We start from the raw sequence: 19,739 nt of genomic DNA, 5'->3' as shown, positions 1-19,739 counted from the left end.
TCCTTGACCAAAGTCAAAATTCAATAAAAAGTCAACCGCCCAACGCGTACGCTGGACATACGCTTCCTACGTGTCGCGTACTCGAAGATTCAAATGGGTCGGGGTTAAGCCTGACTACACTAGGTGTAGCCAGAAGTACGTTGGGCGTACGCCGACTGATCCCAAAATTTATGGGATTTAACCTTCCAAATTCCCACACCAAGAAGATTAAGGGACAAAAGGGCTAGATCTAGAGACAAGTAACATAAACATCGGATCTTGGGGACTTAAAAAAGTCCAGAAAACGTGCACAAAGTGGATGGGAAGAGTTACTTGCTGAAACAAATGCCCAAGGGCACTTTCTTCTTCTTTTTCTTCTTCAAAACACCACCAAACACCACAAAAACTCAAGAGTTGGCAACGGAGGCTAGGGTTTTCTTATGGGGCTGAGGGAGAATGTTTGAGACTAAGGGTAGGCAGCATCACATCCCTTAAATAGGGGCACAAACCCCATATTAGGGTTTGCAATCAAACAGCAGCCACGTTGTGGCAAATAGATCGCCACATCGTGGCACTAACTTAGTCTCCACGTAAATATTGGCCTTGGCCACGTCGTGGGACTCAATCACCCCGTCGTGGCCATCAGAAATCCAAAATTTGAAATATTAATTTACTTAAAAGAGACATACCTAAAACTTGACGTCACAGACTTACTAAGGGTTTGGAACATCGCCCCTAGCGCTTGCTAAGGGATAGATAAGAGGAAAAAGACTATTTTGCTTGAATCTGATTGGTTGCTTCCACTTTTATCAAATCCAACCTTTTTTTTACCCAATTTCACATTTTTTATTAGAAAAATACATTTTTTTACCCAAAAAGAAATGAAGTGCTAAGAATGTTACCACTCTGTGAAATGCTAAGAATAAGGTGCTTGCGAGGTGGCAGGCAAAAAAATAACATGGTATTAAAAAAAATGATGTGTCAAGGTGCTAAGAGTATTACCATTTCTCTAGACTTATCTTATTTTTGTTTTTTAAAGGGCACTTATGTCTTGAGGGAAATAAGATGTTTGACAAAATGCAAAAATGGTCCTTATGGTATGCAATTTTTATAGGTTTTCGTCTAAATCCTGACTTTTTATGCGTCGTGGTCCTTTTAGCCATGTTTTTTTTTTGTTGTTGTTTTACTCACTTTAATAATTGAAATTACTGTAATACCCTTATGTATTAATACCCAAAAGATAGAATCATCATCATCTTCTTCAAAACCCTGATCTCCTTCAATACTCATCTATTTCTTTTTCAAAACCAAAAAAAAAAAAAAAAAAAAATCATCCACTCATCATCATCTTCCCCATCCCTTCCCTTCATTGATAAATAAAAAAACAAGAACCCTTCTAATCCTCAACCTACATTTTAAGACAAGTTTCTTCCTAGTTATTTTCAAGACAAAGAAAAATCAAAGAAAGATGACAATTCGTTAGAAAGGTTGTAACTATAAGAAGAAAGAAAGAAAAAAGGGACAGTTAGAAAGGTTGTAACTGTAAAAATAAAGAAAAGAAATGTCGATGGTTTCAAAAAGTTTAACAACATCTAACCCCCGATCTCCCTCTTTATTTCTACAACCCAGTCTTTCTTATCTTACCTAAAAATGAATTGCATATTTAATATAGGTTTTATCGAATAATTTCATTTGTTCAAACTCCTTTTTTCTATTCAAGACAAAATTGCAAAAATGGTCCCTGTGGTTGGTAAATTTATGTGATTTTGGTCCAAAACAAAATGTTGGTGCACCACTAGTCCAAAATTTGATCTTTCTATTGTTTTTGGTCCCTATCAACGTAAAAAGACTATTATACCCTTATATTTGTTTTTTAGTTTCTTTTATATTTATTCAAATGTTTTTATTAATTAAAATTGAGAAAAAATCTCTCTCTCTCTCTCCCTCCCTCCCTTCCTCCCTCTCCTTCTCTCTCTCTCTCTCTCTCTCTCTCTCTCTCTCTCTCTCTCTCTCTCAAACGCAAAGTGAGAGGGGACATGCTTCGTAGTTCTTCATTCATCCTTCGTCCTCACTCTTTCAATCAGACCCCCATATTCACTCTTTCCATTGATTTTGAAACCCAACGGATCTATGATGTTTTTCCCCAAACACACACACATATATATCAGAAATTTTCCAGAAAATCATAACATACACACACACATCACTCCTCTGTCGAAGTTGCAGTCGGGGCTAGAGTTTGCAGAATGGATTCGGCCACCACCATCAATCTCGTATACCATCACCGTTCTACACTATCGTCTGTCGCAATTAAGAAACCCTAACCCTAAAAAATGAAAACCCTAAACCTAAAACATGTAGATCGGAACCACCAAATTTGAGTTAGGATCAGGATTCGAGTTATATGAAGATGAAGTGGATGTGGAACCAGATGAAGAAGAAGGAGACTGTTTTGCTTTTCTCTTCAGAGGGTAAATCGCGTTCTTGGGTATCGCTTGCAGATCGTCCACAAAAACAGAGGTTAAACCCGGCGAGGGAGCAGTGGCGTCGGCGCTAGTTGAGCTAGTGTTCATAAACGAATTGCCAATCATTGGTGGTCCAATTGTGGGATTAAGCTCACAAATCATGGATTCAAGCCACGATGAGAGATCAAAAGGATTATAATGAATGGAATCGAAAGCAATTTATCTCAAGGATGTGTGCCGGGAGGGTATTTGTGCTCTCCCTAGTGATGATCACCAGTGCTTTTGGCTTGTTTTTTGAACCAGGGGGCGAACCCATGGTCGGCGATGTATTATATCCCCACTACCGTTACCGAAGCCAGGAGTGTGTTGGTTGTTGTCATCGTCGGAATCGGGAGGGATTTAGAGGTGAAGGGAGAAAGGGGAATGGAGGAAATTTATGTTTAAAAAACAGGAAGATGGGGTATTTTGAGAGAGAGAGAGAGAGAGAGAGAGAGAGAGAGTTTTTAAATAAAATAATTAGAACTCAATTAAAAAAAATAAAAAAACAATCGGTTAAGGACATAATCGTCATTTTGGGTAGGATATCGACCAAAACCACAAAAAATGATAACCATAAGGACTAAAACTACACAAGATATCTAATTTTGGACTAGTGGTGCACCAACCTTCCGTTTTGGACCAAAAGCACATAAATTCACCAACCACAGGGACTATTTTTGCAATTTTGTCTCTGTTCAATCTCCTTTTAAGAAAATAAGGAAAACAAATTAAAATGACATATTACTCTTTTTAAGTTTAATAGGACCAAACTCATATAGAAACATGACAAAAAGACATTGAATCCAAAAATATTTAAATTTGAACAAAAACCAAAACCAAAAAAAAAAAAAAAAAAAAACAAACAAACAAATATCATGACACCATTTTTGGAGAAGACGGAACGTATAGAGGTCACGTCTTTATTTTAATCAAGTATTACTTTGCTTTCAAACAAATGTAAAAATTCCTATGTAATGTAATGGTTGTGTTTACTATGTTTGCTATACACATTGGTTGTGATACTTTACATAACGTCCTCCGCTCCAGAACGTTTCCGCCATCGGTTTCAGGGTGTGACACACCCGGTGGTAACAAGCACGAGTTGTAACACAACGAAAAGCAACGAGTAGGAGGGGTGGTGTTCCCCGTCATGATACCGTTGAGGCATGCCACATCAGTCTGGCCTTTCGTTTTTGGCCTATACCGCATGCTCTAACAAGCTTTCCTAGCCTCCATCAATCCTCACTGTAGCCTCTGTAACTCTGTTGTTCCTCACTGATCGTAACTCCTCATTTCCTCCTCCGCAGCTCCACGCCACTACCTCCTTTGCCCACTCCGCTTTCATTGCAAATGTTTAACGATTTTTTCTTTAATAAAACGTTTTCCCCATATATGGAACATTCTTGTTTTTTGCTTTCGGGATCATCATTTCTTGTTATCTATATACACAACTGTAATTTGTTACTAACAGGAACCTAAAGGCACCAACATTTGTTCGCTGTAATTTTGTAAAATATAAATCATTGATTTTAAAGTAAAATATTATTCTGAAAAACAGCTTCAGTATACATTGCTATTTTGGAAACATTGATAGCTAACGGGATTACGTGATATTTTGTATTTACCAATAATTACCCTTGACTTAATTTGGTCCAATAACTTACATTTAGCTTGTTCCTAAAATAATAATTTAATTTAAAAAGATTAATGAGGCAACATAGTAAATAATTCACATAAGAGAAAATAACATATTTTCAGAAAAGAAAATAATGTATATAAAAATGTTTTGCAAAATGTTTACATAAAATTTGTTAGTCTAGTGATAATTGTAAGAGAAAAATAACAACTAAATGAGAAACATTTTTCAATATGTAGGGAGATATTTTGCAGCTGTTGGGAGACTTAAATTAGAGAAAAAAACTTCAGTATTTAATAAAAATCCGAGTTTAACTCAAACGAACAAATCAAACATTTTAATTTCGTAATTAGGATAAAAAGGGTGGTAAAATACGATAAATTAAAGTAGGAAAAGAAGCCTCAGGCAGCCTAGTTATCATCAATGAATAATCAGTCGGTAATTCCAACATTTTATAATTAAATCATCATCGGCTTCAATTTTCCAAATCAAATCGTTAAACACCATAAGAAATTGGTTTTGGAAAAAAAACTATAAACAAATGTAATCGCACTAAACGGCTCCGTGAATGAATAGAAATTTAACAGTTCACAGGTTCCTATAAGATGCGAAACGCGTAAGCTTCATATTGGTCCGATCATAGCATCGCCGGTCAAAGCAGGTTTTGCTACCGCCGACGTGGCATCGAACCTTACAACGAAAAGCAGATAACAGTAATTTTTTTTTTTTTTTTTTTTGCGATTATACGAGATTTTGTGTAGCGCCGATGAAAACACCAAATAGATCTAAGCTCAGAACTCTGATCAGTTGTAGATACGAACGGATGTGTAGAAACTTTGTGAAAGATATGATAAATGAAAACGCCGGGAGGTATATATATATATATATATATATATATATATATATATATATATATATATATATATATATATATATATATATATATAGCGAATTGTAATAGTAAATTAGGTCAAAATAGAAGGAAAGCCTCGGCCCAATCACCAAATTCGATATTCATCAAGAGCCCAATGTCTAGTTGATATTGCGTTTGTTAAATGAAACTAGATTGATGATAATATATTTGAAATATCGAAAGATTATGATATACACAAAACTTTCAATTTGGTCCTTGTGGTTTGTAAATTTTTTTGGATGGGATCTAAAAAGTTTCCAGCTTGCACAGAAGGTCCGAAAATAAGATTTTTCTAGGTTTTTGGTTCAAAAAAAATTAAATTACCTATTTACCCTTTTAATTTCAGTTTTGTATTTTCTTTTCTTATTTATATTAATAATTTATGAAATAAAACTAAAAAACCAAAAAGATGACTCCCACTCCACCCCCACCGGTACCTCTCTCTCTCTCTCTCTCTCTCTCTCTCTCTCTCTCTCTCTCTCTCTCTCTCTCTCTCTCTCTCTCTCTCTCTCTCTCTCTTTCTCTCTGCGAGTCCGATGGATGACAATCAATTGCAAGCAGAGGGATGGAGTTTCGGTGTTCGACGAGAACGAAGCGACGAAGGAAAAGGGGAGGACCTCTGGGGTTTAGCCAAATCGAAAGAATGAAGGGAAAAAGCAGTGAAGCTTCTTCCTGTTCCAGTGGTTATGTGCGAAGCGGGAAAGGTTCGATCGGCGACGAGGGAGGTCGTCTCAGTGGTTTGACAAAGCCGAAGGGACAAAGGAAATGGTGGAGTGTCGCGAACAGCAACAACGAAGAAGTCGAGGTCCTCGGTGGGTTTGCTCGACGGAAGGGAAGAGGAGGGTGCGAGGGATGGACGTCGGTCTCAGTGGGTGATGCGATGAGGCGATCGTTGGTTGACAGGTGCGTGAGTGGGGGCTGCTCCAGCAACCTCCCCTATTCTTTTTTTTCTGTGGTGGTGTCATGGGAGGCAGCAACAACTCCGGTTGCTATTGTGTTGTTTTTCTCTTGTGTTCTTATTTTGTTCTTGACTGCTTTAAAAGGGAATATTCAGATGTTTGAGTTGAGGCTTGGTCACTGAAACAGGAAGGGACAAAGGTGGAATGGTGGTAGGGTGGTGACGGTGTAAGGTGGTGTTGGGGGAGGCAGCAACTCCGGTTGCTGTTGTGTTTTCCAGTGAGCACGACAGAAACAAGAGAGAGAAATGAGGACTTCGAAGGAGGGGGAGGAGGAAGAGAGAGAAGGGGGAGGGCTCCGGTGGGTTTGGTCCTTGTGGTTTGAAAAAATATTTGGATGGGGTCCAAAAAGTTTCCAGCTTGCACCACAAGTCCAAAATCAAGGTTTTTCATTGTTTTTGGTCCAAAAAAACTTGAAAAGTCGATTTTACCCTTTTCATTTCTTTTTCTATTTTCTTTATTTATTTTGGTATTTAAATAATTAAAAATAGAAAATAAAATAAACCGCACAACCCCTCCCCCCCCCCCCCTCTCTCACACATAGATACACACACAAATAGATATACAAATCGTCTTCATAAAAATGGTTGCCACCATTACTTCAGTAGTCTCAAGCTAGATCGACCATAGAAGCTCAAAGTTTTCGACCAAACAAAAACTGGTGTGAAGGGCCTCGTTGATGCTGGAATCCGCCAAATCCCTCCCATCTTCTGCCAATCACCATAAACATCGCACAAAATCAAGTGATGTAATTGTTGGAGGTTTAAGAGACATTCAAATCGAGTAATCAAATCAAGTGATGAAATAGGAGGTATACTTTTCCAATTATTCTCATATGCCTTGGGATTGAATGCAAATCACCTCGAGGATCTCGATTGTAGCAAGGGGCTTTTGTTCTCCGACCATTAATACCCTGTTTGTTGACAGAAACCCTTAGGGGTTTTAGAAGCGATTAATCGGGTAAGAGATGGTTTATGTTTTGATATGGAGACCTATATCAGCACCACTTTCACAGACCCAATTTTTACATACATAATCGACTTATCATCTTCAGATCCATTTGGTATGGAGATCGATATCAGCACAACTTGTATACCCATCACCAGGTGGCTTGAAGATTTTGAAGTGGACTACATGAAATATGTCAGAAACAATTGAGGGGGGAAACAACAACGAGATCGATGGTAGGTCTAATTTTGTCGGAGGTGCTACTGTCGGAGACGCTTCAATGGTCACGGAGGTGTTCTCCCAGCGGAGAGGATAAGGTTGGCAGAAGCTTAACGGTACAAATCGGGAGGAAGGAGAAGAATGAAGCAACAAAGGCTGATATAAGATTGGTCCCTGCTATGTGTGTATGTCTATAAAGACGATCTGTATATCTATTTGAGTATGTGTCTATGTGAGAGAAAGAGAGAGGGGAGGGAGGGGTTGTGAGGTTTATTTTATTTTATATTTTTAATTATTTAAATACCAAAATAAATAAAGAAAATAGAAAAAGGAAATGAAAAAGGGTAAAATGGACTTTTCAAGTTTTTTTAGACCAAAAACAATGAAAAGCCTTGATTTTGGACCTTCGGTGCAAGCTGGAAACTTTTTGGACCGCATCCAAAGGTTTTCGCAAACCATAAGGACCAAATTTACAATTTTGTCTATTTATAATTTATTATTATTATTATGATTGGTTCTTGGTTCTAATAATAAAATTTTGTGTTATATAAAGAGTTGTTCACATATACAATCGTTTGAATAATTACCACACAGTCAAATATTATTAATATTAGTCCGTGGTTATAATAATAATAAAAATTAGTTAATAATTGAAACACATAAATTTTAAGGACCAATTATGTGAAATAGTTAATAAGTGATTATCATATATTTTTCGTAATGGTATCATGACTTTTATAATCAAATAGCAATGCAAATAGGACGCTTAGAAAAAAGGTTTTGAAACAAAGAAGTTATGATTGTTTGGAAACCCGTCACCATGACGTGGTGAGAAGATCACTATGGTATCAAGGACCTTTCCAATGTATTAAGGATCAAAACCACGAAAAAAGTTTGACCTTTCAAGTGTATCAATGACCAAAACCACAAAAAAAAAAATCCTAATTTTGTACCTTTTATGCAAGTTAGAATTTTTTGAACCCTATCCATAGTTTTTTAAAAGCCATAGGACCAATTTTACATTATTGTCTTACTTTAAGGGGGTGTTTGGCTTAGTTTTTCAAGTCCAAAAGTCCTTTTTGAAAAAGAAAAAAAGGCAAAAGATGTTTGGCAAGTTGATTTTAAAAGTTACTTTTGGAGTTTTTATACAATAAAAAAGAACTTTTTGGAAAAGTCACGAAATCCTGACTTTTTACAACTTTTCCAAAAAGGACTTTTAAACTTTTAAAACTAAACCAAACACCCCCTAAATAGACATTTATATCAATAATTTATTCCACGACGCTTTCATATCATTAATTTCTACCACAACGCTACACAACAAACATAATTTAATTAGTTCAACTTAACCAAAATTAATTTATTTTAATTATGCAATGGGATCCATTAGTAGATATAACTTTTATTCAAATTTATTTCAATTTTACATCTAATTTCAGCCATCAAATTATTACATATGGATAAAGAACAATCACTATAAAATTAAAATTCCAAAAAATCAATAAAAACCATAATTTTATATAAAAATCAATAACATTAAAAGTACAAAAAATGTAATGTTCCACCAAAACACAATAACAACTACGGGTACAATAACAAGGTGAGGATGATACGGTCTAATACGATTTTATGCTTTTCAGTTTTAATCAATATGTTTAGTTTTTTTAAACTCAAATCATAACTATAAAATTTTATATTAAAAAAAGAAATTTTGGTCTACCAAATTAATATGGAAGTCAACTTAAAATCTTAAGTTTTGTAGATCGTTATTGTTATTTTATAGATAAATTAAATGTTTTTATATGCCTCAATTGATATGGTTTTGATGTATTGTAGTATAGAAGTTTGCAAATGGGTCAATACATTTATAACAAGATAAGAAGAATTTTATTTATTTATTTCCTCGGGATGAGTAAACCACAAGTAAAATAAGAGGAAATCTTTAGAAAAGTCCTAATATTTACTGAGAAGTTATACTTTAGTCCCAAGATTTTTATTTTTGAATGAAAAAGTCCCGAAAACCGGAAAAAATTTGCAGTTTGACCCTTTTTGACCGGTTGAAATCGGTACCAAATTAATTTGGGACTATTTCGTAAACTAATCCAAAATATTGGGACATTTCTGTAAACAAAAAATATTAGGACTTTTCTGTAAACAAAAACATTAGAACTTTTCTACAAACAGAACCCTTATTATTATTATTGTTATTTTTATTATCATCATCATCATCATCATTATTATTATTATTATTATTATTATTATTATTATTATTATTATTATATATATATATATATATATATATATATATATATATATATATTATAGATATGAAAGTTAGGAATAGTAAACTTCCTAAGTGTTTAGCAAGATTGGTCCTAAGGTTATGTATGTTTGCTCCTCTATTTTTTCAAATTTTTTTGTCATTTTTGGTCCTCCAACTTATGTTGGTTTTAAAAACTACTTACAACATTGACCCTTCACTTTTATACTTTTGTTCACAAACAACCATTTCACTTTTGTTTGAATTTTTCATAAACCTCGCATATTATTACATATTATTAGTATTTAGTCTTTTGGTAGAAATGGTCTCTCATTATTATTATTAGACAAAATTACATGATTGGTCCCTGTGGTTTACCAGATTTAACACATTGAGGACAACGATGGAAACCGAAATCACTCTTTTACTCCTAATCAAATTTTTTTTTATTAATTTATATTTCTCTTTTTGGTTTTAAAGTAATGTTTTATTTATTAGAAAATACCCACCCAATACCATAAAGCCACCCACCAGCTGTCGTCACCACCACCGCCAAAATTATATAAATGGTCCATATGGTTTACCCGTCGTCACAAATTCAGTCCCTACTACCTTAAAAAAACAAATTACACTCACATTAATGGACAAAAAACAACGGTTTATATTTTTCGGATTGGTTTTCCGGCCGCTACCATACATGTCTATAAAGTTGAATTTGTGAGACCATTCTTTATTTTCCACAGTTATTGCAAGAAATAATGATTTAGATTTCTGTACTTATGTAATTAGATGACATTGTTTATCTTCATTTACTAGATTATCTCAATGCAATTCAACCTGCTACTTTATTTTACAAAGCAAGACCTTCCGACCCCGGCAACGCCGGAGAATCTTTTCTAGTTATTATTATTATTATTATTATTATTATTATTATTATTATTATTATTATTATTATATATATATATTGGAAATTGTTTCTTATGAATAGTGAACTTCCACAATTTTTGTCTATTTTAGTCCCTGGATTTTATGTTGTTTTTTTGGCAGAATTGGTTCCTGTACTTTATTATTATTATTATTATTATTATTATTATTATTATAAATAAGAATACTATTTTTTGAACTTGTTATTATTAATATTGTTACTACTACATATAAATGCATTAAATGAAAAAATAATATTAATGACATTGTTTAAAGGTGGAGGTGGAGGAGATGTTGATGCTTTTAGCATTGAAATCATGAATGTTTGCTTTTATATTTTTACTTTGTATATGGTCATTTGACATTTGTTGTTATTGTTTTCAATTTAGAATAATAATACTTAACAATTTAAAAGAAGTTGCATATTTGTAAAATTGTTTATAAATAGTTTGAGCTAGAATGATTTCCCACTTTGTATATAAAAAGGTTTAAGCTGGAAGGATTATTTTCCAAATCCAACAGATCCACTACAAACATCTACATAGGTAGCCCATATCAAATTTCAAAAATATTAATTACAATATCTTGTTTAATAAAAAGCAATAGGACATGTTTTTTGGATTAATACTTTTGAATTTTGATTAATACTTTTGAATTATTCCTATTAATTATTATTAAACAAAATATTGTAATTAATACTTTTGAATTTTGATATAGATTACCTATGCAAATGTTTGTGACAACCCGAAGTTTTCATTCGGTCAAACCCTAAAAGTCAATCACTTCATATTATAAGTCAAGTTCACTTTTACTTGTTTTTAGGAAATTTAAGTTCGTTTGATTATTTTAATAATTAATCTTTAAACGAACGGGTGAACGGATGGGCCGTCTCGGGTCTTGAAATTTCTAAACCGCGAATACCACGTAGCTTAGAAGTTCACGGCCAAACTTTTATGTTTGGGCTGTAAACTAGCCTAAAAACCGTAAACTCATGCCTTAAGCATGAGTTTACTCCCCAAAGTAGATCACTTTTCATTTTTACCCAAAAGAGTAAACTCCAAAAACTCTCTCAATTATCATCCAAGTTTTTGTTCAATATCTTCAATCTAGTAAGTGTTTCTAGCCCTTTCAAGTTAGTATAACACTTAATCTAGTGATTATACATCTTTTCATCCATCCATTTATGTGTTTTGACTAGATTTCCAAAACACTAAGAACACACACTAGTGTTCTTGGACTTTAAGTTCATTTCAAGCTTCCACAAAGTAAGTACTTCTATCCTAGAGTCATTTAAAGCTTGCTATACATATTTATACCAAGGAAAAGTCCCAAGAACACCAAGAACAAAGTGTTCACGGTTTTGGGAGGCTCCAAAAACCGCAAACACCAAGTTTTGTGCCAAATGGTGCTTTAGGGTGTCTAGATGCTTCACTATGCCTTAGGAACTTGTCTGGATACATCCTTGATGTGTTTATCACATAAAAGAACAAGAAAACAATCATTTATATGTGTTTACGGTTTGGGGATCTCCCAAAACCGCAAACACCCCAAAAGGTGTTTAAATGTCCCATATTTACTCTTTATGCCTAGAATCTAACCTAGGCTATTACCTTGAAGTGTTTAGAACTTGAAAACACCAAAATACATAAGTCCATGAGAGTTTACGGTAGTAAACTCATGGAGAAATGGTCCTTAGACCGTAAACTCTATTTAGGAGCGTTTTAATGCCACGCAACACTTCCTAAGGCTTAAACATGAAGTAGGAATGCTGGGAATAGCTTAGAAGACTTCAAAACAAAAAATGGTCAAAAGGTTAGGAGCTTACGACCGTAAACTAAAGAGTTTACGACCGTAAACTCAAGGGGTGTTGGTCTTTAGGGAGTAAACTCATTTTAGGAGTGTTCCTTGAACCCCAAACACACTAGCCCTTCCCTACAACACTTAGATGCAACCCGTGAGACTTATAACACTTGTATAAAGTGTTTAGCATGTCCTAGGGTGTCTTGACTTGTTTATTAGTTGTTTAAAGACTAATTTGATACATATATGTGATATTATATGTTAACTAGGATCATAGAGTGTGTTCAAGACTTCACTTGACACCTAACAATCCTACCTCTTCAGTTCATCCGTACCACTCACAACAGGTGAGTTCATACCCCTTAATCAATGTTTTAACTGTTTTTAAATGTTTTATGGGGAGGGATACAAGTAGAATCATGCTACATATTATATCAATCACATGTGATTAATAAGCAGCATTCAAATGATTTACTACTCATTAGCCGTTTTACCAAACAAATTTCTTCAAATGATTATCATAATTGTTTTATATGTTTAAAACTCCTTATTATACATTGTATGTTTCATTTCAAACTCATTTATAATTGTGTTTCCACCAAATGTTTATTTATACTTAAAACTGTTTTATTAAACCCATGCTTTCAACCCATGTTATAGATTGACATCAAGTCGATCTTTTCTTAGATAATAATTATGTTCAAAGGTTTTACAAAACTTATTTTATGCTTTTATATTATCAATTGCATGCCTATATATGTATAGTTATATAAGAAATGTTTAAAAGACTTAGGAAGGCTATCCACCCTATTTCCTTTTCGCGCTTGAGATGTGGTCTGGTGGGATATCAGGTACCCGTCTGAAGGTCGTTTATATATTAGTTATATATCATGTGTACATATATAGTCATAAAGGTTCTTCCAGTTCATTCAATACCCTTGGGTATCAAGGGTATACTTCCATGTTCATACATACCACTTATATTACTAGTAAGCTACCATATGGGTAGTTTAGGAAGATACTAATACTAATACTAGAACAATGAATCATACAAAGAGTCAGTTCATACATGAGTCATAATACATAGTGATGAGAAACAAACATAATACATAGTGATGAGAAACAAACATAATACATAGTGAAGAGAAACAAACATAATACATAGTGATGAGAAGCAAACATAATACATAGTGATGAGAAACAAACATACATGCTAGATAGAGAGAGAACACACGGTACAGCTAGCACACGCAGAACATTACAGTACACTACTATACTATTACATGACTACGCTTACATGAGTACGTTTACATATATACGTTTACATGAGTGCGTTTACATATACGATAATAAAACAACCATCACTAGGTGCTATAGCATGAAACGATTTCAGGATCTAACTATACCAATGAATCACAACACATTGTGATAGTTATATTGGGTATAAGTGATCATAGTAATGTGGATGTTCACGGCTTGCAGATATGCAGGGGTCGTGTATGGGTCCCAAAATCCCTTTGACATGGGAGCGTCTAGCCTGGGATCTAGCCATCACATTATCCATTATCCCTTAAATAAGGCAATATTAGTACAAAAGTAGTCACTTGTTACAAATACTACAGTACTTACAAACTTACCATGGACTTAAGGTAATTAGTACAGTTGTAGTTCGACACTACACCATAGTACTATTTCATTTTCCCATTATATTCACTTCGTGAACATTCACACGATGCACGGTAATGTAGAAACTATATTTTTGGTTAATGATAGTTAGATTTGGAAAAATACACACTCTTACAAGAGACACACACACAAATATTAGATGCCTTGGTAGAAGGATACTTTTAGTAGGAAACATATGGTTTTCTAGGATGTTCAAAACGTTTTCATACTTACAGTTCATATATATACAAATACTTACATTTCAGATACATACAAATACTTACATACGAATTAAGACACTAAAATACTTATGATCTCACCAACTTTAAAGATGATACTCTCTTTCAAAATAACTTGTATCCTCAGGTCAACCATAGACAGGTACCGATGCAAGGTTCAGAGAAGATGATGCTCGTTCAAGACTCATCTTTCTTTTTGATTTATACTTTAGTGTCTATTATAATTTGACAGAACAATCTTGTATTAAAATTATATTATTAATGCAATGGATGATGTTGTTGCTTGTTTACTACTTTTCATTGTTGTGATACTGTACATGACGTCCTCCTCCCCAGAACGTTTCCGCCATTCATGGTTTTGGGGTGTGACAGATTGGTATCACAACATTGTCTATAGTGAATTAAGTATATCAACCCATAAAAGATATACAGACTATAAATACAATGGGATTAAAATACTCTGAACAAGAGTTTATACTTTAAATAATAAAATATTTAATTAAGTATACGTTCCTGCATTCATACTAAAATCAGTGTCACTAGGACAGTACAAAAGAATTACGATTGTTGGGAAACACAGGTGGATTTAGAGACATATAGTCAAAACTGGGAAGATATAGCCTGATCAACTATATTATCTGAGAGTTGACTAGCATGTGCCTAAGTGTAGTTGTGTGGTTGCAACAAGTCTAAAATATTACCAACAACACCACAATGAGGACAGTAGAACATAACATTAAACTTAAAATACTATAGGGGTATTTGGTGTTACTATAAGTACTTTATACTTGAGAACTAGAACGGGATCTTCATTACTAAGTTGATAGTTGCTAAGTGGATACACTAAGGCTATATGTAATTAGGATGTTATAGACTTAGAATTTGTGAAAATTTTACTTTACCCCTATTCTGTGTGAATTTGGAGTTAAGGTCACTTATTCGAAGGCCTATCCTGTTTCGATTACATATAGCTGGTATGCACTTCACATATAGTGATGTAACTAATGAAGATTTTCTAAATAATTATCTAGATAGTTCATCTAATAATTATTTTCTTACCCCAATTCTTGCGTAGATAACATGGTTGGACTCCATCCCCACGGCAACCAGTATCTTCTGAACGAAGTCATTGCTGGTTGGTTTGGAGAAGAACCAGAGAATGATCATCCGATCACTTTGAATGATCACCATGATGAAGACCTTTCGGACGGTGCTAACTTCGAACCCGAGGTTAAGAACCTACCCCAGGCAGCTCCCGTTCCAATTCCTAACCCTCGTCCGGCTTTTCATGGCCCGACGCCTGAGTGGGTGGAATGCTTGGAAACATGGGGCCAAGGATAAGATCAGCCCATGCCATTTAATGGCGAACAAAGCTTTTATGACCTGAACAATGGGGGCTCAGCAGACAGAATCTTGCCAATCTTGGTCTGCAGAGTGGCCCGAAATGAGATTTAAGGCAGGACAGCCCTACGTCAGACCACGGAAGTTGTCGCCGATGTGAGAATGCATACCCTCCGCACCATTCGTCTAGAAGACGCTCGTGAAAGATCAGAGAGAGATCATGAAGCCTTGCTGCAAGCACTGGCTGAATCACGAGCCGAAGTCATAGAGCTCCGTGTACGCCAGAGGGTGTACGAAAGACACCTACTTGATGTGGAACGTCAACTGGCTGAACTGAGAGTTCACCAGAGGGATGATCGTTGCCAGTAGTAGATGCTTTACTTTATTTTCCTTGTTAAAAGGAATCGTTTTCTGTCTATTCCCGATGTGGCATTTTCTATGAAACTATCTTGTATTGTAAGTACTTTTGGTTAGGTCTTTATGTTGTCAAGGACTATCTTCTCTAGATATGATGTAAGACCTTTTACAAGGTCATTCTCCCGAACTTTTACGTCATGAATATCAAAGATATTGACAGATGACTAACTTCTGTGTCATTCTTTATTCAAGTACTCTCATCATAGTTTCATTTGAGTATACCTGAATCATGCTTTAGTCAAGTCATTGGACTATAGCAATTTAGCTTTGGAGATATTTCCAAGTCTCTTTTAGTGGTTGGATCATGTTATTCACCAACCATCGATACCTCGGCTTGAACGACAAACGTCTTGAGACCATTCTACGAACTTACTTCCACTCAGTACTAGGACTGCATCATAGGGATGTAGGTCAAACCTTCGCGAACATACTTCCAATCCATACTAGGACTGCATCATAGGGATGTAGGTCAACCTTTCGAGGACATAATCTTACTCTTTACTTGAACAATCGAAGTACATCTAGGGTCAACCACATTCTCTCACAAAATCCTTATCTTTCGTGTTATAGAATCATGTCGTCATCCAGAAACAGTCCGTCGAACAACGAAACCCCTGTTTTTCCTATGGACGCCGCTACTTTTCAAACCTCAGTTACAGCTGCCGTGATGGCTGCCGTGACAGCTGTCCTTGCACATCGTAGCGCTATCAGTGCAATCAATGCTGACGAAGGGGTTGAAAATCCCGATCGTAGTATCGATCCAGGAAGTCATCAAATGATAACAGTCGCAGGCTCGCAGAGTCGAAAAACAGAGAACAAGAAACGAAAGCGCCAAGCCCAGAAAGAACGCAAGCAATCCCAAAAGCTTGCCATGCAACAAAAACAGGTGGAAACCCTTGCCATCCCCGTAACGAGCAGACCATACGAGGGAAACCTTCCGAAGTGTGATAAGTGTAGTTTCCATCATCATGGGGCTTTCCATGAGATGCAATGTTGCAATTGCCTAAAAATAGGGACCATGCTCGTAGTTGTGGAGCACCGGCACGACCCATCACTAAGGCCCCTGACATCAGAGTCAACCAGGCTTACAAAGGTGGTGTTAAAACTAGACCCTATGAAAGGTACGTTTCAAAGTGGATAAACAAGGAGAACACTCGTGTCCATGTCACTCTAGCTCGACACATCACTTCCACCACCAATGTTGGTGTTGTCCAGATATGTCACCAATGCAGTGAAATTGGACACCTCAAGAAGGATTGCCCGATAGCGAAGAACTCGGGCGCTGATGGGAAGATTCTCAGGATCACAGCTGCAGGAGAAACTACGTCGGACCTTTGTTACAATATCTAGGGCGTTCGTTGTAATAGACTTATAAACCATCCAAAACTAGTGCAACTAGAGTCATATCTTTTGTGAGATCCCGTCAGTAAAGGGATGCCCGTGCTGCGTATACTTGTCTTTTGTAGTATACCTTATCCGCAACAATAGTCTTGTAATAAGTCTAAAGTACTATAACTCTGTTGATGGTTGCACGGTTGTGTTTTTCTGTAACGCCTTATGTTCAAATCTAATGTCTTTAAGTTTCCTTATGATTCTGACATTATCATACGACTTGATTCAATTTGATCCCCACAAAACCAGCTTCATACGTACATCTCTTTCTCAGTAAACGTCTTTTTAGCGAAACCGTCATTTCAGAACACCGAAGTACTCATGCGTGGAGTACCTCATAGTTCTTTTCTTTTCCGAAGAAATCCCCAAAGTACCACTCATACAGTACGTCAAGTTCAAATCCAAAGATCCATACGGTTGATCGGTCGCTGAAGAATGTATACATAGGGGTGATATATAATCAAGGTTCTACAGGTTTAGAATTGATGATTCCACTTTAAATTCTTTTTCCTCGATGGGATATGAGCTTAAAGAAGAATCAGTTATTCGACTACCTTTTCAATATTAATTATATACGACTCGTATACACGATATTGTGATCGTTGAACCAAGTATGAATTCTAATATGAACTTCAGGACGGAGACTGCCCAAGACTATGAGTAATCGCATCGTCATGTGAACAAACTTAGAACCCAATATGACTCCTGTAAACAGATCGCCCTACAGTCTAAACACCTACGGAGATACAAGAACAGCCCGGACAACTTAGCGAACTACAAAGAAATAGAATTGGAAGACTAGGCTTCTCACCCTGGAGAATCCTGGTCTTATTCTTCCAGAGGTCGACGGATTGCATCGCATGTACCTCGGCTATCGAGGAATCCGTCTAGATTTTTCCATTAGAAATCGTTGTCTCTGCCTCGCAGAGATGAATTGGTTGAGCAAACGCAAGGAAAGAACTACTTTTAGAAATGGACCTGAGATCCAAATATCACCAGTTTGAGTGTTAGGGAAGGATGTCCGAAAGATTACCTTCTGAACTCGATACGGACACTTCAAGTCCGTAGTGATACCCCTCGGATAGGACCAATACGCCCATAGTATTCAAGAGCTAAATGGGTAGGGTGTATCTTTCTTACTTAGATCAGTTCGTCATTTCTCCATGTAGTGACTCACTTATCTACCCTTGTAGTAAGAAGGAACCCATGGAAACATTACCCTCGGAGATACTTTTCGAAAAGTTCTCTGAACACGAGTTTTGGAATTGAAGAGTCAAAATTTCCAAAGACACACTATTAGTAATGTGGAAATTCTTGAGTACTCTGTCAATTTATCAAAACTGTTGAGAATTTGTCAACACCAGAGACGCCAACAGAAATTCACCAAATTCTAGGTCTTACAGACCTACTGTCATAGTTCATCCAGAACTCCTCGCAAATCACAGAAACCCTTACGAATTTGACCCAGCAGGGGGTGGCCCTTGACTGGGAAGTTAAGCAAGAAAAAGAACCTTTGGAATTCCATGTGAGAGACCAAATTCTTTAGGAAAACTCACTCTGGGAATGGATTAATACGCTTCGCTTCGCGTGGAAAGCTAAATCCAAGTTAGTTAGGACCTCCGATATTCTTACCAGAATCGGTCCTGTATCTCGCAGACTAGATCTACTACGCGAACTCAATAACGTACATTTTACCCTTCGCGTACCGATCTTGAAACCGTACCTCTCAGAAACAATCATAATACATAGTGATGAGAAGCAAACATAATACATAGTGATGAGAAACAAACATTCATGCTAGATAGAGAGAGAACACATGGTACAGCTAGCACACGCAGAACATTACAGTACACTACTATACTATTACATGATTACACTTACATGAGTACGTTTACATATATACGTTTACATGAGTGCATTTACATATACGATAATAGAACAACCATCACTAGGTGCTATAGCATGAAACAATTTCAGGATCTAACTATACCAATGAATCACAACGCATTGTGATAGTTATATTGGGTATAAGGGATCATAGTAATGTGGATGTTCACGGCTTGCAGATATACAGGGGCCGTGTATGGGTCCCAAAATCCCTTTGACATGGGAGCGTCTAGCCTGGGATCTAGCCATCACATTACGCCTTATCCCTCAAATAAGGCAATATTAGTACAGAAGTAGTCACTTGTTACAAATACTACAATACTTACAAGATTACCATGGACTTAAGGTAATTAGTACGGTTGTAGTTCGACACTACACCATAGTACATTATGCGTTGCGGTCTTGGCATAATGGTTGGGTTAGATTGGAGTTGTCATATGTGATTCTAATGTGTTAAAATTCAGCTTTGCTTGGGGGCAAGCAAAAGTCAAGTGTGGGGTATTTTGATATTTGCATATTTAGTTCATATTAAGTATAGTTTTTTTTATAATTTATTAGCTAAATTATTGCATATCATGGACAAAAGGTACTTAAAAGTGTTTGAATTATGTTTTCAGTCCAAAAGTGAAGCTCGGAAGCAAAAGGAAGCAGGAGAAGCG

The 19,739-nt window shown here is 35.9% G+C and overlaps 2 non-coding genes across 2 annotated transcripts; both read right to left on the bottom strand.

Annotated features, from left to right (window-relative positions):
• Positions 1-4,512: 4,512 nt before the first annotated feature.
• LOC111921137 (small nucleolar RNA snoR77Y) lies at positions 4,513-4,595 on the bottom strand. The gene has a single exon (XR_002860070.1). It is a non-coding gene; the product is annotated as a small nucleolar RNA snoR77Y (small nucleolar RNA).
• Positions 4,596-4,658: 63 nt separating this feature from the next.
• On the bottom strand, positions 4,659-4,810 carry LOC111921139 (small nucleolar RNA snoR2/U65). Its single transcript, XR_002860072.1, has one exon. It is a non-coding gene; the product is annotated as a small nucleolar RNA snoR2/U65 (small nucleolar RNA).
• Positions 4,811-19,739: the final 14,929 nt, after the last annotated feature.

This window comes from Lactuca sativa, chromosome 9 (genome assembly GCF_002870075.4).
Source record: "Lactuca sativa cultivar Salinas chromosome 9, Lsat_Salinas_v11, whole genome shotgun sequence".
NCBI lineage: Eukaryota > Viridiplantae > Streptophyta > Magnoliopsida > Asterales > Asteraceae > Lactuca > Lactuca sativa.
The sequence above is the reverse complement of the archived record's forward strand: the minus strand, read 5'-3'. Positions and strand labels throughout refer to the sequence as shown.